Consider the following 15,125-nt stretch of genomic DNA (forward strand, 5'->3'; position numbering starts at 1 on the left):
AGAGACTTCCTGAGGTTCCTATGGTGGGAAGACGGAGATACAGATACAGATACAGAGCCAGCGGAATACAGGATGAAAGTACACTTGTTTGGAGCAGCATCATCCCCAGGTTGTGCCAATTATGGTATGAAGTATCTGGCCAATCAGAATGAAAAGGATTGTCCATCAGCAGCAATTTTTTTGAAGAAAAACTTTTATGTAGATGATGGTCTTATAAGCCTAGAATCCTCAAAATCAGCAATTCAATTGGTGAGACAGAGCCAAGAGTTATGCGCAAAGGGAAACCTGCGTCTTCACAAATTCATCTCAAATGACAGAGAGGTACTGGAGTCCATCAGTGACTCCGAAAGTGCATCGACAGTGAAGAATGTGAATCTTAATTATGATCCTCTTCCAGTTCAGAATGTACTCGGATTGGGATGGAATGTAGAAAACGACAATTTTTTCTTTGAAATATCCATGGAAGAGAAAGTTCCAACTAGACGTATCATTCTTTCCACAGTAGCCTCAATATATGATCCGTTGGGATTCCTATCACTAGTAATCCTCAGAGCAAAAGAAATACTGCAAGAATTATGCAGACAGAAGTTGGGATGGGACGAACCCATACCTGAAGGCTTGAGGCCAAGGTGGGAGAGTTGGATAAGAGACTTGCAAAATTTTAAAGAAATTCGGATACCCAGATGTTTTGTACCTCCTGATTTCGGAAAGTACAAGGAAGTAGAACTTCATCACTTTTCAGATGCCAGTAGTCATGGTTATGGTCAGTGCTCCTACATCAGAGTAATAGGAGAAGAAAAAAAACTGTGCCCTAGTTATGGGAAAGGCCAGAGTCGCACCCAACAATATTCAGACAATACCAAGACTCGAACTAACGGCAGCAGTCGTTTCAGCATCAGTAAGTCAGTTTCTGAAAGAAGAATTGGAATTGAAAATAGATGAAGAGCATTTTTGGACAGACTCACAAGTTGTCCTAGGTTACATAAACAATGAAGCTCGAAGATTCCACACCTTTGTCGCTAACAGAGTTCAAAAAATTTGAAAAGCAACGAATCCAGAACATTGGCACTATGTTGACACAAAGCAAAACCCGGCAGATCATGCTTCAAGAGGCCTAAATGTAACAGAATTGAAGAATTCAAACTGGTTCACCGGTCCAGAGTTCCTTTGGGAAAGGGAAATCATACCCAGTGAAGGTTATACAGAACTGTCTATGGGTGATCCAGAAGTAAAGGTAGTTCAAACATTGAGCACTGTCGCCAAGTGTCAAGATGACATACTTGAACGACTAGCCAGATGTTCAAAGTGGAATATAGTCATAAACATTGTAGCTCGAATTCAACGCTTAGCAAAAGGAATCAGAAAGAAAGAATCGTTGAATGTAGAGGAAAGAGTGAAAGCTGAAGAAACGGTTATAAGACTCATTCATCAAGGATTCTACAGTGAAGAGTTGAAGAGACTTAGACAAGAACCTAAGAGACTTCCAAACAACCACCCATTGTACAAGCTTAATCTTATTCTGCAGGATGGTATACTGAAGGTGGGAGGGAGGCTGGAAAATGCATCGCTACCTAACAGAGTTAAGAATCCAGCAATTCTACCCAAAAATTCTACCTTCACAAGATTGATTATCAATCACTACCACAACAAATCTTTGCATCAAGGAAGAAGTTTTACTCAAAGCTGTTTGAGAGAAGGTGGTTACTGGATAGTGAAAGGAAGCAAAGTTATAGCAAAGTACATAAGTAAATGTGTAATCTGTAGAAAGACACGTAGACCTACAGAAGAACAAAGAATGGCTGATCTACCAGCTGATCGTGTAAACCCATCACCACCATTTCTTTATAGCGGAATGGATTGCTTCAGCCCATTTATCACCAAACAAAACCGCAAGGAGTACAAGAGATATGGACTGATATTTACGTGTCTAAGTTCCAGAGCAATTCACCTGGAAATGTTGGAAGATATGTCAACCGACGCCTTTATCAACGCCTTAAGATGTTTCATAGCCATTAGAGGTACTGTCAGAGAACTTAGATCTGACCAAGGATCTAATTTTGTTGGAGCAAAGAATGAATTGAACAAGGCTCTAAAAGAGATTGATAAAGAGAAAGTAACTGAGTACTTGTTAGAGAAACAGTGTGATTTTCACATGAATGCTCCACATGCAAGCCATACAGGCGGAGTCTGGGAGAGGCAAATCAGAACTGTAAGAAACGTACTAAGTTCAGTTTTGAAAAAGAACGCCGGAAGATTAAATGATGCTTCACTTAGGACACTATTCTATGAAGTAATGTCTATTGTTAACAGTCGTCCACTTACAGTCAACAACATCAACGACCTAACAAGTTTGGAACCTCTAACGCCCAACCATCTACTTCACCTTAAGTCTGATTACATACAGCCACCACCTGGCAACTTCACCAAAGAGGATTTATACGCAAGGAAAAGATGGCGAAGAGTTCAATATCTATCAGAGCAGTTTTGGAATAGATGGAGCAAGGAGTACTTAGCTCATCTCATACTAAGAAGTAAATGGCAAACGCATAAAAGAAATGTTCAAGTTGATGACATAGTGTTAGTAAAGGAAGATGACTTACCTAGAAGTCAATGGAAATTGGCCAAAGTCCTACAAGCTCGAAAGGACGAAGAAGGACTAGTAAGAAGAGTTTTGTTACAAATGGGAGACTCAAAACTGGACAAAAAGGGAAAACGTCTCACAACTCCACTCAAGTTGGATTGTCCAATACAAAAGTTAGTTGTTCTGCTTGAGAGTAACAAAGACACTTGAGAGTTGAGAAACTGATGGAAAATTCCTCAAATTCATGTTCAAATCCTATTACTGAGAACATAGAATTATAGGTAATTTTGGTGGGAGTGTAGCTGGCCAGCTAAGACCAGTCCTAGGTTGCTAATATGGTTCACATATATGTGTATACCAAACCTGCCAATAACCTCAGTACAGTGTATATGTGCATATGTTAAAGCCAAAAGCAGAATCATTGCTGTAATTTATGTCTTTGATTGTTATATGACATTTTTATATTAATTGTGTTAGCAGAAGCAGAAAAGGAAAATATGCCTTTAAAAGTTCGTAAAGAACTGAGCCAACAGACAGCCTCATACTGTACAGAGCCTTAACCAATCCCAGCCAGTTTCACATTTGTGCCTGTGTAAAACTCCCTGCTAGGATTTTCTAGAGACACATGCTCACCAGACAGAGGAGGAAACAGACAAAGTTCCAGTCAGAGAAGCTTTATGGAAACAGAGAAGGCCAAATAGGTATTTAATGCACTTGTGTGTTCCTCTGTTGTTTAGTAATGCAGGTAGATCTGTATGTAAAAACTGTTGTATGTTTGTTTACTTGTAGTTCCACCGAATTTACTAATCAAATCCCTGTAGAGTAATCATAATCGAATTTATAAATCCAAGTGAATTTATCAATCTATCGAAATATACAGAACGAATTTATCAAATCTATTGAACCTATCGAGATAAGCTATTGAATCAACCCAATGTAATACGAATTAAACCATTGTAATATGAAAGAAACACGCCATTGTAAGCAGTGTTATATGAAGAAGATTGAAGTTATTAAAGAAGTTAACTAAAGTATTCGGTGTGCTCTTTAAACCTACTGCATCCATAGAGCGGCATTGGAGGAATTACAGAGTAAAGTCAGTCTAATTAAACAAAGAAACAGCAATTGCATAATTTTTCTAATGCCACAGCGCACTAGGCACCAAAGGGTGCTGCGCCTGCCACACTACCCTTGATCTGACATTCTCGACAATATCTCAAATGCATGGTGCAACCGCTGTTTACATACTGGCACACGGTCAACGCCTGTGCATGAGGGGGAAGGAGGGCGTTTTTTTTTTTATCTAGTTATTTTGATTTTTTTAAAATTATTTTTACACTGTCCCTTTCATTTTTTTAAAATTACTTTTATTTCTATCACAGGGAATGTAAATAACCCCTGTAACTGCAAAACGCATTGACAAATATTCTTTTTTTGAGAAATCTGGGGTCTATTAGACTCTGGATATCTCCTCTGCCCTTACATCATCTGATCTCACCAAGATCGGTGTGATCAGATGCTTTCCCATTTTACAAATGGCACTGTTTATGTATATCCTGCATAAACTGAAGCGTTGAAATGCTCGTAGCTCGTAGCTTCCAATTTCTTAGACTATAGAGATGATTGGCACCATTCCAGTCTCCAATCAGCTCTATGGTCAGCTGGCAGAAATACTAGGTGCATGCTCAGGTTCCCTCGATGGCAAGTGACTGCTCGGGTAGGTCGTGAAACGATACCAGGATGATGCAGGATCCACCCTGCATCCACCCACTTCTAATGGTGGGTACACATGAAACAGGTTCCTCTATTCACATCAATCAATGTGAAGAAATCTCTGCCAACAAAAAAATAATTTTAAAATATATGCCAAAGCATAGAGGCCATCCATCCACTGGCAAACCCAGGCCCCCATGTTTGCGCATATAAGTTCTTTTTCAACTGCGGATGAAAAATTTAATCTAACAGCGCTGCACACACTTACTTATGTATATTCTGAGAGCAAAACCCTGTTAATGTTCAAATAAAAAGATCGGTGTTGCAGCTGAATGGCATTCCTACAAAGAAAACAGCAATGGTTAACAATAAAACCGTAACATTAAAACAGTAACTTTACAACATAAAAAAAAGACCACTATGTTTGGTTTTTAAAACTTAATTTTTTTTTACTTTTTTTTTTTTACTTTAACAAGATTGTAGGGTGTCTCCAAATGTGATAGCCAGTTTCCTGACTACATAACATCTTTCAAGACCCTGTGTAAATATGTGCTCTGAACTATGCTGTACCCTATTCTAATTGTCCACTAGTGTATGGTAACAGCGGAGGCAGTTCTTTAGGCAGAGACCAGGTTGGCCAGGACAGGAGGGACAAAAAAAGCAGGTGTCATGCCTAATTCCATGTCTGCTACAGACACTGCATCTTTATTTGGGTGTCCTTTGGGTTGGGGTACCAGGAATGGCATCAGGAAAATGCCTCTCATGCAGCTAGCTAACTGCATCTGGGTTGGGAGTTTGGGCCATAGCACCTTCTGGATATAAAAGAGCCATTTTTCCATATATTAATTAGAATACTAGCTTTCAGGTCTTCTGTAAAAGCTTTGCATCTAATTCATACTATATGTTTTACGATGATTATAGAGGGATATGGAGGGTGATGTGACTTTGCTCCTCTGCCTTCGGTATTATGGCTTACACCATTGAATTTTGGACTATGCAGTCTCATCTTGGATGTCAGTATTTTATGATCGCTCTGATTAATTTTGATTGTCCAAATCCCTTGTAAGTATGAAAATGGTAATTATATGACTGTCATTGATGATTTTTTATATACAAACAATTCTTAATCTGAAATATGTTTAGAGATCCTTTTTGTATTTATGCCCCCTAAAGAAGATATAAAAGTGGATCAAAACATGTTGGAGTAATTTTGGGAATGTTGTATTGTTGCAAATGTAAGGGAATAAATCCCTTTAATAGTTATCAGAGCCAGTGTTTTTAAAGGCAATGTACCTTTTACTACTACGTTTGTATAATAAAATATATGACTAAAAAAAAAAAAACTACCTTTTGAGTATATATGTGATGATATGTTTGCTACATTAAAGTCCCATATTCTGTGTATATGTGTGAATTTTCTTTTCAGGAAATGTTTTTGCTTGGGAAGTGTCCAGGATCAGACCAAAGTATTCCAGGTGAAGAGAAGGCTTGAGAGATTTTTTTTTTTTTAACTGATCACCCAACCAAAAGGCTGGAGCAACCCTATTGTCCTGCAAACGTTTGCTGACAACTAGATGGGAGTCAGTCATTTAGGAGAAGGTCATCTAGGTAGCCAGTGAGCTGGATGCCCTGAGTTCTGAGAAGGGCAGGAAGAATTGCTACTACTTTTGTGAATACTCTGGGAGCAGAGGAATAGCCCGTAGGGCAATGCTATAAACTGGAAGTGATTGGCTGCCACTCAGAATTGCAGAAAGTGCTGATGAGGTGGATAAGTGGGATCATGAAGCTGCACATCCTGGATGTCTATGGATGCCATGTATTCCCTTCTCAGAGAGGCAATCATGGACCTTGTGGATTCCATATGAAATTTTGGAATTTGAAGGCATTTGCTGAGGGATTTTAGGTCCAGAATAGGACGAATACCCCTGTTGGGCTTTGGTACTGTGAACAGGTTTATATATAATCCTTTGAACCTGTATTAAAGAGGTACTGGTACAACTACTTGATTTGAAAAAGCAGTGATGGTGTAGAGTTTAGAACTCTACCCCTACCCCCTATTGGAACCACAGGTCTGTGATCCAGAGACTGTTAACAGTGAGGGAGCCCCTTTATTGGGAAGAGCGCTTCAGGGAAGACTTCCTGGGTTTTGTGGCCAGTCTTGAGCTGAAAGGAAAGGCTAAACGTAGGTTTTGAAATTGAAGTATGGGTACAGCAGTTAGATATTCTGCATTGTGAGGCGGTAAAGGCTCCTGAAATGGGGGGGGTTTGAGATCTTCTGTGGGAGTAAAATCTTTCCACCTGTGATATCTTTGATGAATTGGTCAAGTGCTTCTCTTAACAGATACCTTTCTTGAAAAGACATACAATTGAGGCACTTTTTACCAGCAGCTTCAGCTATCCAGACATTTAGCCCTGAGATTCTGCATATGTGAATGGAGAGTAGAGTCATTCTGGAAATTTGTCTCATGACATGTTCTGGGGCATCAACACAAAAGTGCAGTGCAGAAGATACTTGTAATTGCTCTGTTACAGCATGATCCTGAAAAACAGGGTTATGTTGGCTGTCCTAGTCCAGTTAACTGCAGTTTAACATACTGAAATAGCAACGAGAGCTTGGCTGCATGGCTGGACCTGCAAAAGTAAAGAGAGCTTTAAAAGAGTGTCTCAAACTTTTTATCTACAGAATTTTTAAAAGGAAAATATATTCAATAGGTACAGTGAGATGTTTAAGACTGAGAAAACAGGGTCAAACACTTCTTGGGGAGTAAAAATCCTTTCTGGAGTGACCCCCAGAAAGCGACATTAATATGATAAACAGTACTTTATTTTAGATTAAAAAATCTTAAAAACGGAATCATAAAAATCAAATTATTATATTTATATAAAAGTCTTTCCATGAAAGACAAAAGGTTACAGTCTTGTCTGGATGACTCCAATGTTACATGCAAACATCTTATAGTGCAACTTTATAACATACAGTATAAATATCCGCATCTCAGCTACACCTCTCTGCTGCTGCACCTGCTCGCCTGCATACTGCTACCTGCATCCTGGTCTTCACCTGCCAGCTGTCACCGCAGACCTGTCAGGCGCTCGTGCCCCTCCCAGCTCATTACCTCCTGTCTACCCTATCAAGGGTCCCGAACAGTAGTGATAAGAGGACGCCCTCTCTCCACATCAGGCTCTACCACCAGATACGTTACAGTACCAGAAGGCCATGTCAGAGCCTGAGAGAGGGGCCTCTCCTCTAGATGAGACTTGTCATCACATCTCGGCTCTAACACATGCCGTCAAGGATCTTCAAGAAGGATACACCTGTCTGGAGAACCGCCTTCAGACCATACCTGAACCTTGTCTGATAGGTCTGTAGCAGCTCCTGCTGCTACCCCAGGAAACATAATTCCTCCTGCTGTGATGATGTTACCTTCCGAGCCAAGGGTCCCGACACCAGAAATATTCTCAGGCGATCGCAGCAAGTTCTGGGCATTCCGCAATGCATGTGCGCGTTATTTCACTTTACAACCCCGGACCTTTTCCCTTGAAGCAACTAAGGTGGGGTTTGTGATTTCTCCGCTCCAGGGAGAACCACAGGCATGGCCCCATCAGCAGGGGCCACTCTTCATGTACTCCAACAGGGGTGCAGGGCAGTGGAGAATTACGTCACAGAATTTAGGCACTGGAGCGCTGATACCCAATGGAATGACGCTGCCCTACGTTATCGGTTCCGTCTAGGCCTTGCTGAATCCCTCAAGGATGAACTGGCCCGCATAGGAGTACCCAATACTCTGGAGGAGCTCATTACTCTCTCTATACAAAATGGCTGCCGTCTTAGGAAGTGAAGATTAGAGAGATCCACCGGGCTAAGTCGCCCCATATGGATGCTACCTAGGGCTCCACCGTCAACCAACATGGAGCCTACCAGCTCTGCTACACCATCTGTGGAGGAACCTGAACCCATGAAAATAGTTCTATTAAGAACCTCTTTGACACCCGAAGAATGCCAGAACAATTTATGCCTCTATTGTGGAGAAGCCGGGCACTATGTGCGGAACTGCCCCACCAAGATGCGCAAGTTAACAAATGACTTACCTGCCAGTCCACCTCCCACTTCCATCAACCATGCTCACATTTCCATTCCTATCTCCTTTCAGCTTTCGGAAAGAGCTCTTCCAGTTTCTGCCATCCTTGACTCCAGTGCTTGCAGCTGTTTCATCAATGTAAACTTCGCCCAGCGACACCAGATACCGCTACGAGCTATAGCGAAGAAACTTACCGTATATCTGGCTGATGGATCCAACATCAAATCTGGAGCAGTTACCCAGGAAACAATTCCCCTACCGGTCACGATACCATCCTTAGGCCACAAGAAACTATTATGTCTAGATGCCATTGCCTCCCCAATATTTCCAGTTATCCTGGGAATCCCCTGTTACATAACCCTAACATCAATTGGGTATCTGATGAAGTAAAGTTCCTGTCCACCTACTGTCATCAGAACTACCTGCTCCAAGACCCCGGCTCCATCCAGACCCCTCATTTGTATTGACGCAGAATCTGAGGTGCACCAAATAGTCCCAGCGGCCTGTCATAGTTTCCTGTATGTTTTTAGTAAACGTGGTGCCGACTCCTTGCCACCACACAGACCATACGACTGCCCAATTGAGTTACTGCCTGGGGCTGAAATTCCCTTTGGTCGGATTTTTCCTTTGTCAGAACGGGAATTAGAAGCACTAAAGGAGTACCTCGACAACAGCCTGAGAAAGGGGTTTATCTGCCCATGTACCTCCCCGGCGGAAGCTAGCATCTTCTTCATAGAGAAGGATCATTCTCTTCGTTCCTGTGTGGACTACTGTGAGCTAAACAACATTACCGTCAAGAACAGATATCCCTACCACTGGTTCCAGAACTATTTCAGAGACTGAGATCTGCAACCCTGTTCACGAAGCTGGATCTAAGGGGAGCTTATAACCTGGTACGTATCCGAGAGGGGGATGAATGGAAGACTGCCTTTCGCACCAGATTTGGGCATTTAGAATATCAAGTAATGCCCTTTGGCCTATGCAATGCTCCAGCAATGTTCCAGCATTTTGTAAATTACATTTTAAGAGACTTCTTAGACATTTTCGGTGTAGTGTACCTTGATGACATTGAACTCCACCGAGGCCATGTACAGAGTCCTCAGCCACCTAAGACTTCATGGTCTTTACGCCAAGCCCAAAAAGTGTGAATTTGAACGCCAAAGCATCCAATTCCTTGGATTAATCATTTCCATGGAGGGGTTCAGGATGGATCCTCAGAAGGGGTCTGCCATCTTGGAGTGGCCTGCACCAGCAGACAAAAAGGGAATACAACGTTTCACTGGATTTGCAAATTTCTATAGGCGATTCATCAAGGTCTTCTCAGCCATCATAGCTCCTATTAACAAGTTAACCAAGCAGGGCATCCAATTCCATTGAACATCCGAAGCACAGACAGCTTTCGATTCCCTAACGGAATTATCCACCTCAGCACCCATCCTGAGTCATTCAGATCCAACACTCTCCTTTGTGGTGGAGGTTGCTGCATCAGAAAATGCAGTGGGAGCAGTGCTATCACAGCGGCAGGGCCTAAAACCTGTGCTACACCCGGTAGCATTATTTTCCCGCAAACTGTCTCCCCCAGAGAGGAATTATGATGTGGGAGATAGGGAACTGCTGGCAATCAAATCGGCTTTGGAGGAGTAGAGATATCTCTTGGAAGGAGCAGCACACCCCATCCTAATCTATACAGATCAGCAAAACCTGGAATATCTGAAGATGGCTAAATGCCTAAAACTCTGGCAAGCAAGGTGGGCAACTCTTCTTCTCACGTTTCACTTTTCATATTACCTACAAGCCAGGATCCAAGAATGTTAAACCCGATGCCCTGTCCCGGATGTTCAACGATCCTAAAGATCTCCCCATTCCCGACACGGTGCTCTCAGCAAGAAACTTCTGTCTCCTATAAACAGAACTGTTGTCACAAGTCTAGCAAGCATCAATGGGGGTTCCTTCACCGCCAGGAGTAACCCTATTGGCTAGAGAAGGCTTATTGTGGTCAGGAGACAAGATTTTTGCACCAGAAAGTGTACGGCTGGAGATCTTAGGGCTATGTCCCGATCATCTCCTGGCGGGACACTTTGGAGTCCACAAGACTCTACAACTAATACAACGCCACTTCTGGGGGCCTGAATGGGAGAAAGACTGCAAGGCGTACGTAAACTCATGTCCTACAAACACATGAAACAAGAGCAATAGGGGCAAAACATGGGGACTACTGAGGCCCTTACCAGTCCCCAATCAACCCTTGAAGATGAATTCCATGGATTTCATTGTGGAATTACCCCCATCTGAGGGTTGTTCGGCCATCTTCGTTGTGGTGGATCGATTTTCAAAGATGGCTCACTTCATTCCTATGAAAGGAGTACCCTCTGCAACAGAGACAGCTCAAAGTTTTATTAAAGAAATAGTAAGACTTCGTGGAGTTCAAAGAAATATTGTCTCTGATCGAGGAGTGCAGTTCACCTCAAAATTTTGGAGAGCACTGTGTGAGAAACTAAGAATAGAACTATCATTTTCATCTGCCTATCACCCCCAGACTAATGGACAAACAGAAAGAACAAACCAGACACTGTAACAATATATCCGTTGTTTTACGTCATTTTCTCAGGATGACTGGGTGTCACTGTTGTCTTTGGCCGAATTTGCTATAACAATTCTAAGCACTCAGCTACAAAGCAATCTCCATCAATGATGTTTCGTACAAACTCACTTTGCCTGAAACACTGAAGATACATCCAGTATTTCACATATCATTACTCAAACCCTCGTACCTAATCCTTTTGCAGAGCAGAAATCAAAGCCACATGAATCTGTGATTGTCAATGGCGAAAGAAACAAATCATTGATTGCAGGAAGAGAAGGAATCAACTCCAATATCTGATCAAATGGAAGGGATATGGACCTGAAGATAATTCCTGGGAGCCAGCATCCAATGTTCACGCCAGAGAATTAATTTTGCCATTTAAACGCAGGTACCCTGAGAAAATGGCCCAGTTAGGCATCTGGAGGCTGCCCTTGAGAGGGGGGCACTGTCAGGGAAGAATGTTGCAGCTGTGCACATCTGTGCGCCAACGCCGGGTCCCCGATTGCCATGCCGGTGCGCATGTGCACATGGTTGCGCGCACCCGAGTGTGCACACTCTGACGTGCACAGGCGGGCTATTTAAACCCCTGCTACTAACAGAAAGGTGCCTTCTGGTCTACTACGTCCTGTATCCTGACTCCTGTGATCCACTTGCTTGACTCTGACCAAGACTGAACTCCGCCTGCACCGACACGGATTTCCCTTTGACTATCAGCTTGCCTACTCCTCTGTACCTGATCCGTCCGATTGATCCTGACCCGGCCTGCCTGACTATTCTACCTCTCCTGCCTGTGACTACCCCTGGCTACCAGCTGCCACGGTCATCCACATCTCAGCTACACCTCTCTGCTACTGCACCTGCTCACCTGCATACTGCTACCTGCATCCTGGACTTCCAGATCTTCACCTACCAGCTGTCACCGCAGACCTGTCAGGCACTCATGCCCCTCCCAGCTCATTACCTCCTGTCTACCCTATCAGGGGTCCCGATCGGGAGTGGTAAGAGAACGCCCTCTCTCCACATCAGGCTCCTCCACCAGGTACGTTACATTAGGTAAAAACAATGTTACACTACCTAATGTGATCACTCCCAACTACAGCACTACGCAAACTGTCAGACAAAGGGTGTGGTGTATATGCTCACATGTGAATGTGAAGCTTTTTATATAGGAAAAACTAAGGTGGAATTTTGGCACCGTATGTATAGACATATCCACAGTATGAAGGTCTGCAATCCAGATCTTCCTGTGGGCAGACATGCAGCCTATAAGGGAGGAGCCAAGCCAGTGACATCATACCGCATGAGCCACAAGGGAGGCTGATGGCCATCTAGGATACTGTTTATACATTCCTGTATACCCAAGCTGCATTCCTACTTACCAGTGAGTGCTTTATGTTCAAATACATGTTTTTGCTATTGATTAAATAAACTTACTGCACTATATAGCACTTTTTTCTCTGGCTCACTTATTTTGAGCTATTAAGGTGAATTCCTTAAGTGCTTTTTATTGGGTGCATATACTTGGAGTTTTCCCTATAATCCGGAAAGTGACAGTGGAGGAGAGGCTGTGGTGCAGACGTATACCAGATGATCCCCGGGGTTACTCCAGGATGATGATGACCAGGAGTGGTCTTGATTACTCAAAAGCTCTGTATATTGCGCTGTATATCTGGTTAGTGCAATTTATTCTCATTCCCACATGCACTAGAAGCACGGTTTTTACACCTGTCTGGACAATTTAACTGTCACCTATACACCACTGTTGTGAAAGGTGTTTTCTTCACCAGGGAAAGAATTCTTCGGTCATCCACCACAGTTGTTTTCCGTGGTCTTCCGGGTCTTTTGGTGTTGCTGAGCTCACTGGTGCGTTCCTTCTTTTTAAGAATGTTCCAAACAGTTGTTTTGGCCACGCCTAATGTTTTTGCTATCTCTCTGATGGGTTTGTTTTGTTTTTTCAGCCTAATGATGGTTTGCTTCACTGATAGTGACAGCTCTTTGGATCTCATCTTGAGAGTTGACAGTAACAGATTCCAAATGCAAATAGCACACTTGAAATGAACTCTGGACCTTTGATCTGCTCATTGTAATTGGGATAATTAGGGAATAACACACACCTGGCCATGGAACAGCTGAGAAGCCAATTGTCCCATTACTTTTGGTCCCTTAACAAGTGGGAAGCACATATGCAAACTGTTGTAATTCCTACACCGTTCACCTGATTTGGATGTAAATACCCTCAAATTAAAGCGAATAGTCTGCAGTTAAAGCACATCTTGTTCGTTTCATTTCAAATCCATTGTGGTGGTGTATAGAGCCAAAAATGTTAGAATTGTGTCAATGTCCCAATATTTATGGACCTCACTGTATATGTTTTGGTGATCCCTGTAATATTAATTTTTTAATATCCAAACTTTAATTCGGTCTTTAGTAGTTTTTGAAATATATGCTGGCAGAATATATTCCCTCTTAATTGGATGTGAATGTGAGGTTTTGCATTTCAGTGGTCAGATGTGAATTATTTGTGTTTGAGCTAAGGGTAATCAGTAGAGGTTTAAAGTCATGTTTTCTTTTAAAATACTCATGTAATGTATACCATATTGTGAATTCTTATAATGAGTCTGAGAGTTTAAATTGTAGTCATAAATCATGGATTTTGACAGTTGTATGTAATATAAGAACTTCAGAAACCTTTTTCATAGTCTGTATGTCAATCATGATAATGACTTGGTGGTTTGAATGGGAACACGTTTCTATTCAAGCTGGGAGTGATTTTGGGAGTAGTTTAGAAGCCCGCGAATTTGAAACAAAGCTTAATGGGAGGACCTAATTTCTCATGCATTTTAAGTATGCAGCTTTTCAAAGAATGGGTCAGAAGCTTCCCAGATACACTACACTTCACTTCATTCACTCACACACAGAGACATTCTTTTCACACACTCTTACTCAATGCACGTGCTTGGACAAAGAACAAAAGAATAGCACATGGTCATTTCTTAAACTAGGCCAAGAAAACTTCTATCTAAGCTATGCAAAGGAACTACATTATTTCCTAATATCCAAGGCAATTTATTCTTTATTTTTATTTCATTTTAAGCTACATATATCTGAATTTACTGTTTTTTTATTGACTTTGTATTTTTGGTGTGTGATCAAATAAAGTCACACTGCTCATACTGATCTGGCTTTCATAAGGATTTCTTCCCACAACCATCTACAAGAACCTAGAAATATTAATAGAGTTTTTTCATAACTCTGGAAATCTAACATTATTGGCGAGTGCCAGCCATTCGATTTTTCCACGTTTTTTCAATTTATCCTCGCTTCTTCAGAGGGGATTGAGATGAACTATTTCTATTGATTAAGCTTCGGAAAGATTGCAGAACCTGGAACGGAAAACGTTGGTTGTGGAGATCTGAGGATTCAAGTGGTGACCAGAAAAGTCCCTGAGCCAGAACAAAAGAGGAAATTTACTACATTCGGTGAGTAGAAAAATGGAATTTATTGATTCATTAGCTAATGAAAGTAAATTGGAATTTCAAGGTTTAGCTAGCCATGCTTCTGATACTGGTTTATGGAAAGCTATGTATGATCAATGTATGCAGGCTAATGTTGATATTGATAGCTCTAGATTTCCGTTTAATAAGATGAAAAGAAAATTGCGTAACATTGTGAAGCTAGTTAGAGTTTTCAATTCTATGGTGTTTGCATTGCCAGAGAAAAATGTGGTTTGTGTTGTGAAGACAGATAGCAAAAATGTCTTACAGAGTACAGACATGCAGGATACTGTTGAATCCAATTGTGCAAATTGTGAAACTTTTTGTACCTATATTGAACATCTTGAGCAAGAAATTGAATCTCAAAATGTTGCAATATTAAAAAATAAGCAAATAGCTGTGGTATCTAAGAAGAAGCAATCAGAAACTGCCCAGGCCTCATTTATCCCGGACTCACCCAGGGGTGATGAAGTAGGCAGTGAGACTACGGTTCAGAGACAGAAATTACTTGCTAGAGCATCTAAGTTGAAGTTACAGATTCAGGATCAGTTAATGAAAATATTGAAGGATATACCAGCATATAACATGAGAGAAAATTCTTTCCATAATTCCGATGTTTTTGAGAATTTTTGTGATAGGTTTCAATTAACTGATGAGCAAAGAAATCGCATTTT

This window comes from Staurois parvus, unplaced genomic scaffold (genome assembly GCF_062004578.1).
Source record: "Staurois parvus isolate SC_StPar_1 unplaced genomic scaffold, SC_StPar_1.0 ptg000304l, whole genome shotgun sequence".
NCBI classification, from domain to species: domain Eukaryota; kingdom Metazoa; phylum Chordata; class Amphibia; order Anura; family Ranidae; genus Staurois; species Staurois parvus.